At 43.8% G+C, this 15,842-nt stretch overlaps 1 protein-coding gene across 6 annotated transcripts in view; it reads right to left on the bottom strand.

Moving 5' to 3' along the window:
- Positions 1 to 15,842, bottom strand: part of SH3PXD2A (SH3 and PX domains 2A) — a 530,104-nt gene that overhangs the window by 401,666 nt on the left and 112,596 nt on the right. The gene's annotated exons all lie outside the window — the stretch shown is intronic.

Here is a 15,842-nt window from a genome sequence, read left to right as displayed (position 1 = left end):
CAGGGAAATAGCTGGGGGGAAAACAATGATTGTACCAAAGGAGACCACACAAATGTGTATTTCACGTGCAATGCACGCCTTCTCCTAAAACAACCTTGGTCCTCAAGGCACACACAAAGGAATATTGGATTTGCAGCGGAGTTAAATTAACGGGTAATTGCTGTACCGGACCTGTTCAGTTAGCAGTGATTACCCCATGTGTAAATCCTCGCTTCATGAGCTGCGAGATAAAGTCTGCGAGATAACGGCAACATTAGGGGCTCATGCGTGGACAAACCCCATTAATCCCTACATTTCCGTACAGTATTCCCCCTTTATGGTCACGGGAAAAATGCTATTTAATTGAATAGCCTTTTCCTAGTGTTGCAGGCTAATTAGATGGCAAATAGCTGTGGGCTATTCCTATAAGGGTGCCCACACACGAAGAGACTTGTGGATCTGATTTGACGGAGCATCCAAGGGCCGATATATCGGGCGGTACCCACACACGGGACGATCCGGTGCCCGACCGCTATGTCGGCCCTCCTACACATAGCGCTGCATGGGATTGTCCGCCTGCATCGCTGATCTTTTGAACATGGTGAAAGATCAGCGACGCAGGCGGATGACCCCACGGGTACGCACAATGGGAGACATCATGCCCACACACTGAACGATATAGCTGCTATATTGTTCCAATTCGTCGGATTGGCAGCTATATGGTGTCGTGTGTGGGCACCCTAACAGTCCAGGTTCAACAGAAGGTTAACTCAAAATAACTGAGGTACTAATTAAGTCACCTGTGCTCAAGCATGGCAATCCTTAAAACCTGGACTGCTAGTGTGCCTTGAGGACCATGGTTGGGAACCCCTGTCCTTAAAGATTCTCGTTCCGTTAAATGTGTTATATAAAAAAAAAAACAAAGCCAAAGTGTTACATCGAACTGCCACAGAAAAATTGCTCAGTGAAATTGGCATATTGGGCCTAATTACTGTTTGCATGCAATCCTGATGTGCACGCATGTGAGCGACTATCGGCAGACTGCATATGTGATGTGATCACACTGCCCATGCGCCAAGGTGCCTTTGTGATGCCGCCGCAGTGAGGATTTTAATGCAGAGTGAGTGACAGGAAGGGACCGTTTGGGGAGGTAACAGAGTGGCCGCAACAACACAGGCGTGTCATGGACATTTTCGGGGCATGTATCTGCTTTCAGCTGCGACTATGTACGAAGAGAAACATGGCACAAGCATCGCTACTGCCGTGGCCAGTTGGTGTAGCCATAGACTCACTCCAGGAGTCGATGGTCCTCCTTATTGCGTCAACACTGCGTATGCAGCTGCTGAGGACTGTGCGATGGCCCCGGTGGGCGCCTCTATTCTTTACTGGGCAGCAGTATCACTTGCAATGAGTTAGCAGTTTCGTAGCCTGAAAAATCACAGCTGAGTAGGCCTGGATAAACATGAACAAGGCCCAGTACGGCCCTCCCTTTTTAATATTACAACAGAGCTGGACACACAGCTGTTAACGGTATAGGTTCAGAATGGTGGCATGGGTTGAATGTTGACAATGACAGCCTGACGACATTCAATATGTCCACAATGACATAATGCCGACACAACATGAACAATTGAGAATGTTGGCAGGTGATTTGTAAAAAAATTTTTAGGGTAGGATTAAAAATAGGGTCAGGGTTAGGCTGCAGTTATGTTATGTTTTGGTTTACTTATCTAATCAATGCAAAACCACATGGTCACCATGCTGTCTGAGGACATTCTGCCAATGGGGTCATTCCGAGTTGATCGCTCGCTGCCGATTTTTGCAGCGCAGCGATCGGGTAAAAAAACCTGAATACTGAGCATGCGTATGCACCGCAATGCACATACGCGTCGTATGGGTACAAACAGCATCGTTGCTGTGCAATGCTTCTAGCGACTAATCCATTCGCACAGCCGGTCACAAGGAGGTTGACAGGAAGAGGGCGTTTATGGGTGTCAACTGACCATTTTCTGGGAGTGGTAGGGAAAACGCAGGCGTGACCAGGCGTTTGCAGGGCAGGTGTCTGACGTCAATTCTGGGACCTCCGTTGCTAGGATCATCACACAGGATAGGTAACTTCAGGGCTGGTCTTGTTTTGCACAAAATGTTTTTGTACCACTCGGCTGCACATGTGATAGTACACTTGCAAACCTAAAATACACTCCCCCGTGGGCGGCGACTATGCATTTGCACGGCTGCAAAAAGTAGCTAGCGAGCGATCAACTCGGAATGAGGGCCAATATCGACATTGTTACCACACCCACTGTAACCCACAACCGCTGCCTCCACATAAACAGCACAGTGCCGTTCATGGATACAGATAACTGAGGGCTTCTTATCACTGTACTGTATATCAGCAGATGTCTCTGATCAATGTGATTAAACACTGACTTAATAGTTAGTTTTAACTGTCCTATCAGAAAACCTGCACCATGTACAAAAAAAACAACAACAAAAAAGCGTATTTAAAAAGTTACAGCTAAGGGTTTCAACATTTTACAAACTCAAGCCTGTTCTACAGCTGTTAAAAACACTGGCACCTACAATATGGAGGAAGTGATGTTTATTTCTGCTCTACAATGAATGAGCTACAATTTCTCGCTGACAGGAAATCTTAGATTCCAGCAGTTGAACAATGACCATTGTACAGAGCTAACGTAGTGCTACTTTCTTCTGGTTCACTTTGCTTGTTCCGAACCATTTCTGCAAAGGGCCGGCCAAGCTACAGTAGCTGCGGCTGAATAGCGTTCCTACCCTACACAAGTAGGGGGACACAACTGCCTACTATAGTGGACTCTCATGCAGACACTCTGGAGAAGACCATTTAATTCAGAGGAAAGTTATAGGGCACTGGTCATCAAAATAACAGAACTGTCCAACACACATACACACACACACATATATATATATATATATATATATATATATTAACTTCGCAGAAGGATATTGCTAGAATCTGCAATCGCCACAATTGAACGATATCGATACAAATTGTTTTATGAATGGAGAATATTTTAATGCAACTTGGTCATAGGCCATAGAAAACAGTGTCAAATTTTCCACTGTTTATTTTACAATTAAAAAAATATTTTTATGTACATGATGGTGATGATCTTCCGATTGGTTAGGTATATATATATATATATATATATATATATAGCTCTAGTGTGAACCTCTATCATGTATAGCTTGAGAAAGGATCACACTAGATCAGAAATGTCACTTTTGCAACTAAACTTTACTAAGTTCAAGTATAATGACCGTAGTTTTCATTATAAAATACAGACAAAATAAATAGAATGGCCCTTCTGTCAGGTACTGAATCATAGGTACTGAATTATAGGTACTAAATTGCAAAACGTATTTTTCTAGTTGGCAGCTTCAGTCCAAAGTGAGACATTAAATGTATTGTACACTAGTGTAGAAGTCCTGCTTGTTAGAATTGCCTTCCACCACGTACCCCCATCATTACCAGATTGCAGCTACTGTTTGGCAGTACTACCTGGAGCACTATGAATAACAACAATATTTTAAGACAGGTTTAAGCAAAAAAAATGGATGCAGCGAGACACTGTGTCGCCTGGAGACAACATCTGCCTCTGTAACACAACAACAACCAGCTCTGTGAAACACACTAACCTGCAACCTCCTCCTATAGAGCGCCCGTCTATGTACAGCTCCCATCTTCCTCCCCAAAACGGAGGTCCTCTAACACTACTTTATCTACCAACGCTGAGTGTCCAGGTTGTAAGGCTCTTCACCCATTGAGGCTGAGCACTTGTATTCCTCAGACAGTGGTGTAAGTCACGTCAATGAATGCCTCGGAAATCACAGTAAGTGACACCCTGGGCAATTAACATGCTTTGGAAATCAATTCAGTATATAAATAAAACCACACCTTCAATTGGGCGTTAGCATTGTGTAGAAATAGACACCAAATACAGCTAAATACATACTATAAATAATAACAATTTGCATTCAACATAATAAAAGATAGATTCTTCCTCTGCTAATTATCACCTTCCAATAAAGCCATAAAGCAAATGTGCAGGACGGTGCTCTCAAATAGAATTACTCTTTGTAGGGAGACAAACCAATACTTACTTTACTGAGACACACAAAACCCATTGTGTTAAAAAAATAAAAATAAAATAATAATAATAATAATAAAATACTAAGGCACACAATACCTGCTATGGTACAAAACTTACTGAGGCACACAATGCCTGCAATGGTACAAAACTTACTGAGGCACACAATGACTGCTATGGTACAAAACTTACTGAGGCACACAATGCCTGCTATGGTACAAAACTTACTGAGGCACACAATGCCTGCTATGGTACAAAATTTACTGAGGCACACAATGCCTGCTCTGGTACAAAACTTACTGAGGCACACAATATCTGCTATGGTACAAAACTTACTGAGGTACACAATGCCTTCTCTGGTACAAAACTCACTGAGGCACACAATGCCTGCTATGGTACAAAACTTACTGAAGCACACAGTGCCTGCTATGGTACAAAACTTACTGAGGAATAGGATGGCTACTCTGGAACAAAACACCTTATTCTGAGTCGCACACACTACGCTGTTGGACGCAGTTGAGCAGTTTTTTCTTATGCATATCTTTATAGGTTCCACTATGTATGCACTTAGATAGTGTGTGCACACACACAGAGAGGGATTTGCAATTGAGGCGCGTAAGAGACGCAGGATCAATGAAAAAAGTGTTGAAGAGCTGGATGGTGTTCTTAGGAGGTGACAAGAAGATAGTTTAGTGCCTACATGGATATGGTCCATCTTAAAGGCATATTATGGGACTGTCGCGGGCATATCAGTGAAAGGGCTGTGTACAAAGATGCTCAACCACTCACATAGGAAGTCATACTCTGAGAGAGAGACTGCACCTGCCATAAGGCGAGTGCAAGTTTTAACTGTCTACACACGCCCCAATCGGTATTACAGTATCTACATACACTGACAGTGGGCATCTCAGTCCTTGCACATTCCAATGCACAGGAATGGGCTTTGTAGCAGCATTTACATAAAGTCGCAGATGGGCAACCACCAATAGAGCCAGGCACTGACATGGCTGCGTCCAGCTTACAAACAGGCGCAAAATCTCTACTGTAGCCTACAATTTACAGAAGCACACAATCCCTACTGTGGCACAACAACATTTACGGACGCAGACAATACCTACCGTGGTACAAAATGTATTGACCCACACAGCACCTGCTGTGAACAAAACCTAATGTGGCACACAAGCCATAATATCATACAAAACTTACTGAGCTATTTCTGGCACAAGACTCACTGAGACACACAGATACACACCTCCTACTGTTGTACACAACTTTTCGAGGCACAAAACCTACTGAACACACAATCAGAATGTGGCACAGCAACAATGCTGCATCACAACCTAGTTTGATACTAGCACACGGTCCTGTCTGACTAGACATGTAGAGTATATTCTCCTATTGTCCAAGTGGGTTTCCTCTGAGTGCTCCAATTTGTTGCTGATAAATAGTAGTAACATGGGGGCGACACAAACCAGGGAAAGAAATTCCCTTGTAATCTAATATATCATAGTAAAAATGATGAAAGTGTGTTTTCTTGCCATAAAACTATCTGAACCTTTCCTGCCAAAGTCAGAATCACTTGTACCTGCTTGTCTAAGTCATTCTGGCATTCCCTGACTCTACGCTTTTTATTTTTTAATCAGCAGAATATTTTTCAACAAGCTTGATCAACTTAAACCTCATAAAGCATTTTACGTCTATTTAAGCAAAGCTCAGTGAAAGCAACGATGATTCAACTAAGTAGTGGTACTGAAGTGTAAATATGTATGTTTTGTATGCATGTACGTCAAGCATGTAGATGCAAAGACGCTGTCAGTGGTCAGAAAATGGTTGATCAACATACAACGTATAGACTGACACTTGCTGGGTGGTCTTTGAGACAATGCTAAAAGCAACTTTGTATCTGAAGAACACCCTGCATGTGTAGTAAGTGGCCCGAGATCACGGGCGCCAAAGAGTTCGGTTAACTTTCTGCTTGATGAATGGGGCACCGAAAACACCATCAGCGCAGTGCACTGCGGACACCTTATCAGTAGTTTATGGTCATCTTTATGTAATGGACTTACAGTAAGCAGCTTACCAGAACCAATGCGATGTCTGCCTCAGATAAAATACCTGTGAGTAGACATGGGGTATGATGTTTAAAATGTAAAACATATTTATAACGTGTGTGATTGCAGGGAAGGACTGAGCTTGACTGAAGGCCAAAAACTGATAAACAAAACTCTGACAAGGCGGGCCCACGTTGTACTTGTTTCCATATTTAGAAGTCAGGACACATGGTGTTGTTTTTGTTTTGTGAAGTCACATTCTGGCAAATACTGCAAAATAGCCCAGGAAAGTTCCTTCTGAGAAGGGGCCTGCTAGCAGGTAGTGTAAAGGCCATTTAGATGGTGAAACATAAGGACAATTTCAGGCCCAAAAAAGTCATGGGACTGATACTAACTGGCAGTCCCGCCTCTTGGTGTCTATGCATTTGCCATGCATTATCTTCTACACATTCCCCCATCCCAAATATTTATGCCACTTGGAGTTTTTAGAATGACTAAAACGAATTTGCTTATGTAACACGCTCTTTTTTATATTTATAGGAAAAAAGCTGTTGTTTTTATTGCCCAGTTTTGATATGACTATACATACTGATATTTGTGTGGATTTTCTTGCCCCTCACTGTCCGTATATTACGCAAGTAACAAAATCCATGTCTAAACGGCTATTACGTGCTATCAGTAGGTATAAAGGTATATTCAATTGAAGTCGGATCCTCTGCGACAGAGAGGATCCGACATGTCACAATTCAATAGCGGGCTGTTTCCCCTCCCATTCCGACCATTCATTTCCGCCCTATTTTATGGCCGAAAATGAATGGTCGAAAACAGGCCGTTTTCGACAGCGGCGAGATCGAAAACACATGGATGAGCAGAGATTCCGCTCATCCATGTGTTTTTCGACTTGTTGGAAATCCCGACAGGGCAGAAGAACGGCACTTCAATTGAATATTAAAGTGTCGGAAAGTTCCGATTAGCGGCAGAAAGTGCCGTCTTTCCGCCCTGTCAAAATTTCCATTAGGGATAGGGATAGCGTTAGATTTACACAAAATACATATTGCTGACATTTCAACAACGACAATATTACTTCAGCGTGGAGATGCTAAATGTCAACATGGTTATGTCGATATCATGAAGATGTCAGCCTATTCAGTATCGACACTGCAACCATACTGACCTTCTCATGTAGACCTAATGAGTACCTAATATCCCACACCCTATGATTATGCCTGACAGCCAGGACTGGAAGGGGACAGCATTGCATATTGGCCCTCATTCCGAGTTGTTCGCTCGCTAGCTGCTTTTAGCAGCATTGCACATGCTAGGCCGCCGCCCTCTGGGAGTGTATCTTAGCTTAGCAGAATAGCGAACGAAAGATTAGCAGAACTGCTAATAGATAATTCTTTGCAGTTTCTGAGTAGCTCCAGACCTACTCACAGATTGCGATCAGCTCAGTCCGTTTAGTTCCTGGTTTGACGTCACAAACACGCCCTGCGTTCGGCCAGCCACTCCCCCGTTTCTCCAGCCACTCCCGCGTTTTTACCTGACACGCCTGCGTTTTTTAGCACACTCCCGGAAAATGCTCAGTTACCACCCAGAAACGCCCCTTTCCTTTCAATCATTCATCGATCAGCAGTGCGACTGAAAAGCGATGCAGGATCCACAGCAAATCTACTAAGTTTTTAGTTAAATAACTAAGCGCATGCGCCCTGCATGCCTTGCGCATGCGCATTTTGCAACAAATTGCAGCATAGCGAAAATCGGCAACGAGTGAACAACTCGGAATGACCACCATTGTGCACAGGCTAATCACATCAGATGGGTGTGCAGCATCATTATGCTACCGCCTTGCCAAGATTCATTAACACAAGCACACACCATATGAGAGAAAATAAGTGCCCTGCACTCCTAATCGTCACGTGCACACGCTACAGATGGATTCTGCAGAAACAAAACAAAAACAAATACAGCAAAAGGGCGGATAGTGGGCGGGTGACCCGTGAGAGCTAAATGAGTCTGACACTGCATGGCTTGGCACAGATGGCACATTCTATGTGCTGAAGTTCCCCTCCCAACTCTGTACAGTGACGCGCTCTCTTTAATGAAACACAATTATGTCTTTTCCCTTTAATGCTCCTGGGGCCTTCCTCTCAAATGCAGATCTGAGGCTTCAGCTTTCCGGCCAAGACTCAGAGATATCCCAACACTCGTATAGGAGCAGGGTGTGTGCCTGCTGTATTCACATTCCACGATAAATTGAAGCCTACGCCATAAACCACAGTAGAGTGACCATTATGAGAGAGACATGAGAAGGAGAATGTAATATATCTTTGTGGGGGAAAAAAAAAGAACTTAAAGATATCATTAGATTCTAATTCTTTAAGTACAAATTAAATATTTATTCTCGTCACTCCTCCCCTATTTCCTTATCAGGTGGGTCACACAAATTGTAAGTCTTGAAAGAGTATATGGAGCAGATCCTACAGGAAACAAAGTCCTTGTAGAAAAGATGTTAATAGTCCTCAGGGAAGCTGAGCTACAGATGTGTCCTCTCTCATCGTTGCTGCAGTCACGTTAAATAGCCCTTCTAGTCACGCCAAGTCGTGTGCGTGTTTACTAACGCTGTGCATGTTTTTGTGCATATTTCCCCAAAAATGGTTCTTATTCGTATCACTATGTACTATCTGCATACGAAATGTTATGCTACAGTGTTTTCCTGGAAATCACAGTAACGTAGCATTTCCTATGTAGATACAGCCGCAGTCGCACATCATTTTAATATCATTTTAATCAGTGTCAAAGTCGAAAAATATTGCAGTACACAGTACACACATCATGTACAAACTACACACAGATGGCCTCCGTGCGCGTACTTGCTCTGCTGTGCGTGCGCATATTCGCAATTTGCGTATGGTCGCTCCCGCGGACCTGCGTATTAGCGCGTGGTATGAGTATTTACGGTAGAGTTTGTGAACGCATGGAAAGCTATCAAAACACATTACATATTTAATCCAAATAGTGCACAATGTACACATAGTCTCCCTGCACCACACCAGAATGTAAAAGCAGTTTAAATGGTAACAGAACAAAGGGATTCACCGTTACAGGATAGGAGGGGACAGAACAAGGTTACAAGGTGGTGTTTGGTATCCAGCTGAAGGGTATTTTAAGGGTAACATTCCGGTGTTGGTTTGAGAAAGATCGCATGTTCCTGCAGATAGTTATGTGCAGGAGCAGAATATAGATATAAACTGTATTTACTGTACATTATGTATGCGGCGGGAATCCAGAGGAGACCACCCACAAGGGCAGTTGGAACAGACATCGCCCACCTATTCAAACCGACCTATGACCTCTCCTGTACTGTAAATGACCATCCCTGTGTCCAATGGACAAAGAGATTACAGTATCCATTGTGTTATGTTTTGGATGAATTGTATAAAGAGAGCCTGCAGCAGGCCTGGTCAGACACAAGACTCACAAAGTTATCTATTAGATGACCGAGGACCGGACCGGGTAGCGCGGCGAATCTAATCACGCATGTACCATTGAATGTAGCCATTATTCTGTTGTATTGTATTGTTTATATTGTAACCCCCTTTCAGCAATAATACGCTGTGGTGTCGGAACCCAGTGGTTTAACTACAGACTGGTGTTGTGTCTTTCTTTCCCTGCTAAGGTTTAAAGTGTAATAGCATCGCACTGCATTGCTGCATAAGGTTTAAAGTGTATTCATTGGGTGTGTACACGCTGTATGTACTTTGTACCGTCAGCGCGGCGTTTGTACGCAAAGTCCGTACATGGTACGGGACTCTGTACGCTAACAGCGTAAAAGGTGCGTAGAGTGTGTATTAAGTTTAGCGGCCGCAGCGGCTCCATGGTAAAGTGTATTTAAAGTGTGTATAAGGTATAGCTTTTCATTCCTGTATATAAATCAGCATTATCATCAGCATGGTCTGCTTGTAGGTCTTATTCGTATAGCGATGCAAATTAGACACATTTTCGGCAAATAAAGACGTACAGCACAGAGTTGAATGGGACCTGCCAGATTACTCACACCAGGCATCTCGCGCTGCATGACATATTGGCCCTCATTCCGAGTTGTTCGCTCGCTCGCTAGCTGCTTTTAGCAGCATTGCACACGCTAGACCGCCGCCCTCTGGGAGTGTATCTTAGCTTAGCAGAATAGCGAACGAAAGATTAGCAAAACTGCTACTAAATAATTCTTTGCAGTTTCTGAGTAGCTCCAGACCTACTCCCAGATTGCGATCAGCTCAGTCCGTTCCTGATTTGACGTCACAAACACGCCCTGCATTCGACCAGCCACTCCCCCGTTTCTCCAGACACTCACGCGTTTTTCCCTGACACGCCTGCGTTTTTTAGCACACTCCCGGAAAACGCTCAGTTACCACCCAGAAACGCCCATTTCCTGTCAATCATTCACCGATCAGCAGTGCGACTGAAAATCGTTGTTCGAACACCACCAAATCTACTAACTTTTGTGTAAAATAACTTAGCGCATGCGCTCTGCGTACCATGCGCATGCGCAGTTAGCAACAAATCGCAGCATAGCGAAACTCGGCAACGAGCGAACAACTTTGGAATGACCCCCATTGAGGCTAGATGTATGAAGGCACATCTGTACATTAATTTAAAAAAAAAAAACAGAGAGCTGCAAATTACTCCATGTCTTACAGATGTGTCCGCATACTTCATTGCTGAAGTTGCACCAAACAGCCCAGACATCCTGCGCTGGCTGAATAAACACATATTACATATAGGTGAAATGTGAAGTGAGTACAACAAACAATGGGGCATATGTATTAACCTGGAGAAGGCATAAGGAAGTGATAAACCAGTGATATGTGCAAGGTGATAAAGGCACCAGCCAATCAGCTCCAATATGTAAATTAACAGTTAGGATCTGATTGGCTGCTGCGTTTATCACCTTGCACATATCACTGGTTTATCACTTCCTTATGCCTTCTCCAGGTTAATACATCTGCCCCAGTGAGCTTTTAAGTTGGCGAACAAATATCTGATTTATTGTTATTGGTTAATGCTAATTTTACACATATATTCTGGGGTGCTTAACATGCTGTTGTGGAACTACATAATGCGCTGTCACAGTTTTTAGCATTCTCCAATAGCACAACTGTGACAGGGCATGCAGGGATGTGTAGTTCCACAATAGCTGGAGGGCTGCATGTTGAACACCTCTGCCTAATTTCATACTTAAGTACTATTTCTGCCTAGAGATGGCTATCAACTATTGATGGTTGGAAATAGATGGCCAATGGTTTTGCCTGATGGTCTGATGATGACAATATTTCACACTACTGGAGTCCAGCCAAGTGCACACAGCTCCTCCCAGCATTCTACAGGTCACCTCATTTAAGCAGCACCCTATTTCTCCAATTGGCTCCAACTTCTCACTTGACCCCACTTTTGATGGCCGCTCCCTTAATAATATCCTGCAACTGATGACACGTACCAATGGTGACAGTTATGTGGAACATAGATGGTGAACTTGTCAGTGGACATCCCTACTTCTCCCTGCACTCCGGAAGGACAAAGAGGGATGTCCGGGGTGGAAGGGGATGCAGGGTGAAGTCAATCACACCATTGTAGCTCCGTCCAATGCTTCATGATGCCATCATTTGTGCATGAAGCAGGGGGTTTAGTCATAATGATGATATTTACCTGGAACCAAGACATCAAGACTCAAGACCAGTGTATAACAGAGAGCACTTTATGTACTATGGGGGTCATTCCGAGTTGATCGCTCGCTGCCGATTTTCACAGCGCTGCGATCAGGTGAAAAAACGGCATTTATGCGCATGCGTATGGGCCGCAATGCGCACGCGCGTCGTACAGGTACAAATCCCGTTGTGGTTGTGCACAGGTTCTAGCAAAGTTTTTCTTCGCACTGACGGCCGCAAGAAGATTGACAGAAAGGGGGCGTTACTGGGTGTCAACTGACCGTATTCAGGGAGTGTTTGCAAAAACGCAGGCGTGGCTGGGCGTTCGCCGGGGCGGGTGTATGACGTAAAATCCGGACACGAATATGCTGAAGTGATCGCAAGCGCTGAGTAGGTTCAGAGCTACTCTGAAACTGCACAAACTGTTTTTGCAGAGCTCGGCTGCACATGCGTTCGCACTTCTGCTAAGCTAAAATACACTCCCCAGTGGGCGGCGGCATGGCGTTTGCACGGCTGCTAAAACTAGCTAGCGAGCGATCAACTCGGAATGACCCCCTATGCTGTATGTAAACAGTGGCACCTGTGAAAAAGAAAAGGTTAATATAATGTTTACACTCTCTTTCACTGAAAATGTTGGTGACAAACCAGTCCACTTTGTTTTGTGTATTTCCGGCTCCAGATAGATCTTACTCTCCCTACCTGTCCCTGTGTTGGCCAGCAGTACTTCCAGCCTATAGTGTTGGGTTGTTGCCGATGACGTTCCTGAGAGACCACCGGGAGCGGCTAATAAAGCAGCCGATTGCCGATGTTGTGGCGTGGCGGGTATTCCTGTCACCTTTGTACAGCCAATGTGTTTCATGTGTCAAGCACCCTTTGAGGATGAATGATTTGTATTTAAAAAAACTTCTTTATATCTTTATTATTAAAAACCGGAACTTCCGTCTGGAAGTGATAATAGATGCGGGAACCGCATGCTAAACACTCTCTTTGAGAATCCACTGTTGTATTGTTATATAAATTACAAATCTTAAAAAAAATTCATTTGTAGTATATACATTATTTTTTCTTTCAGGTGCCACTTATATTGTTATGTTACTGTTATGGAAATATGTCATGTTGCATATGACATTATAAAAATGTATTTAATTCAATGTCAATGTTTAATCCTCTTGGTTTTAAAGTTTTAAGTTCAAAAATCCATTTTGTTTTGTTTTTCTTCAATTCGTCACTAATGTCTCCTCCTCTCCAGTTCTTTGTAACTTTTTGAATCACAGCGCATTTTAATCCCCGTGGATTTTTGTTGTGTATCTCTGAAAAATGGTTGGATACGCTGTGTGTTAATAGTCCTCTTCTGATAGTGTAAATATGTTCTCCGAACCTCACTTTGGCTTTCCTTTTGGTCTGGCCGATGTATTGGAGTCCGCAAGGACATTCTAATCTAGTACATAAAGCGCTCGCTGTTATATACTATTCTTTCAGATTTTACAGATGAGCTCAGAGCCGTCTTTACAGCAGTGTAGGCCCCTGGGCACAGCAATGCACTGGGGCCCCTAACCATCCTCCAGCAGTAGGGGTGGGGGGTGCTATCAGCGGCAGCTTTGATGTCCCACGGGGGATAGGGGGTGTTCTATATTTCGCTCAGCATGTAGGACCTGGAGAAATAATTTCTGCTAATTACTCCTTCACTGCTCAGATGGGGCAGGACGGAGAACACTAAACTGTATAAAGGGACATTGGGGTGAATGAAAGGGCCCTGGTACATGACTTCCAGGGTGGTAGGGGATGTTTAATACATAGGGGAGGGATCGATAGTGGAGTGGGCTTAATATTCATAATTTTCTGGTGGGAGGGCAGCTTGCTTTACGGCAGATATATCAGGTTCCTGGAAATAGATTTCTTAGCTTTAATTAGATAAAAAAAACTAGAGAGTCCCACCTTTCAGGAGGTACTGGGGACTTGGGGATCAGTGTGCAGGAGCCAGACCAATCCACCAATAAAAATATGAAACAGCATATTAGGCGTGTGGAGCTGGAGCAGGGACCATCTGCTGGAAGGCTGATATCTCTGGTTCTGGGCATAGTAGAGACAAGCTGCCAGTGTCCACTGAAAGGAGAGAGTCCCAGCTCTTGGAGTATACCCTCAGAAAAACTCTAAGTCAGACAGAACCCGAGATATCTGGCTGGGAAGAACAATTAACAGGCTTGGATGGGGACCACTGCTTTGAAGTCGGAAATCTCAGGTTCCCCCGGGCCGATTTTCAAAAATCTGGTACCCCTGGAAAGAGGGGACCCTCAGCTATCAGCCTAGGGCCCTTTCACTACTGGGGCCCTTGGGCAAGAGCCCATTGAGCCCATACGAAAAGACGGCCCTGGATGAACTGCTATTGTATACCATAGCGCAGTATTTACCTACCTTAAAAGACCCAAGACCACCCACTCCATTGGCGGAGGCTGGTCTACTTTACCAAGAGAACCCCCTCAGTGACAGGCCCCCGATGCTATAGAAAGTACTGAAAGCCCTTCTGTTAAATAAATAGCTGTTACATAATTAAATTGGAGAACTTTACAATATAGAGTTAGTGTGCCTTTAACGTTCTGGGTGTATCTTTAGCGCTCCCTGATTAGCATATAAAGGGGAATAAGTTCAGCCACATGCATCTTGAACGTCTTGAGTTTGTCAGTGAAATTATACCAGTTATATTATAATATGTAGAATACCCTAAGGTTAAGAGTAAAAGTTTGAATTTGTGTAAATTACTGCAACATTCTACATTGGGTATTTTTATTTTGTTTGAATTTCCGTCATTAATCCCAATAGTGTCACAGCATCCTGCTTTATACCCTCATATGCAGTGTGCTCCTCTCCTACAGGAAAACGGCTGAATAATCACTGTAATACACTACACAGGACACGGTCAAACCCACACCGGGTGGAAAAGATATTTGCCTGACAAGAAGTACAGTCGCTTGTCTACCTCATATGTTCGCTCATTTCCTTTAGTTTTCTGAAAGCAATTGTTGTCTTCCAAATGGGTTTTTAAAGGGTAATGGCATTTACCTATCTAAAATAAATAATTCCAATATGTATTTTAAAAGGCATGGCCCACTTTCCAGCACATTTCTTAATCTTTAAGGCTAAAGTGACTGAATATTACATTTAGTGCTGAGGGCATAACTAGAATTTGTGTAGTCAACAGCCTTCACAGTAATTAACTGATTGACACAGACAGCGCTCACCTAGAAGACAGTCTATGATAGGGCCATGACACTGATGCCATAGGAACGGATGCCCAAATCTGACAGGTCCAATCATCTTTTGTTTGTTTCTTGGAGGGGGGGGGGGTGCAACGGACGGCACACAAAATGCCAGACTTAGTGGGTATACTTAGTGTTAAACACAAATGGAATGTCATTCTCATAAATCTCAGCACTGCTATTCACTCCCAAGTCAATATTTACAGCACCTAATAATACTCCTTTCACATATACGCCCTGGTAAACACCCGGCTCTGACTCGGGTCGGTCAACCCAGCTTCAACTAAGGCATAGGTCTGCAAACTCGTTCCTCATTACCCCACACAGTGCATGTTTTGCAGGTAACCCAGCAGGTGCACAGGTGTACTATTTACTCACGGACACATTTTAAAAGGTCCACAGGTGGACTCAATTATTTCACTTGTGATTCTGTGAGGAGACCTGCAAAACATGCACTGTGTGGGGTAGTGAGGACAGAGTTTGCAGACCTATGAACTAAGGTCTCAGCCTGAGGCCTCCTTTCCCACTACACCTTGGACCCCTCAAAATCCTGGGCTGAACGCATTCACACTTAACCCAGGTCTGTCCTGGAATTTGGAGTGTCATTTAAAGGGGAAGCTTTTTTGTCTCAAAATAATGAGATCATCATACCTCCCAACATGACCCTCTCCAGGAGGGACACAATGCTCTGCTTCTGGACTTTTCTCTTAATTTAGGATTGCCGGCACC

The sequence above is a fragment of the Pseudophryne corroboree genome, chromosome 3 (genome assembly GCF_028390025.1).
Source record: "Pseudophryne corroboree isolate aPseCor3 chromosome 3, aPseCor3.hap2, whole genome shotgun sequence".
NCBI classification, from domain to species: domain Eukaryota; kingdom Metazoa; phylum Chordata; class Amphibia; order Anura; family Myobatrachidae; genus Pseudophryne; species Pseudophryne corroboree.
Note: the sequence above shows the minus strand (reverse complement) of the source record. Positions and strands in the feature narration are given on the sequence as shown.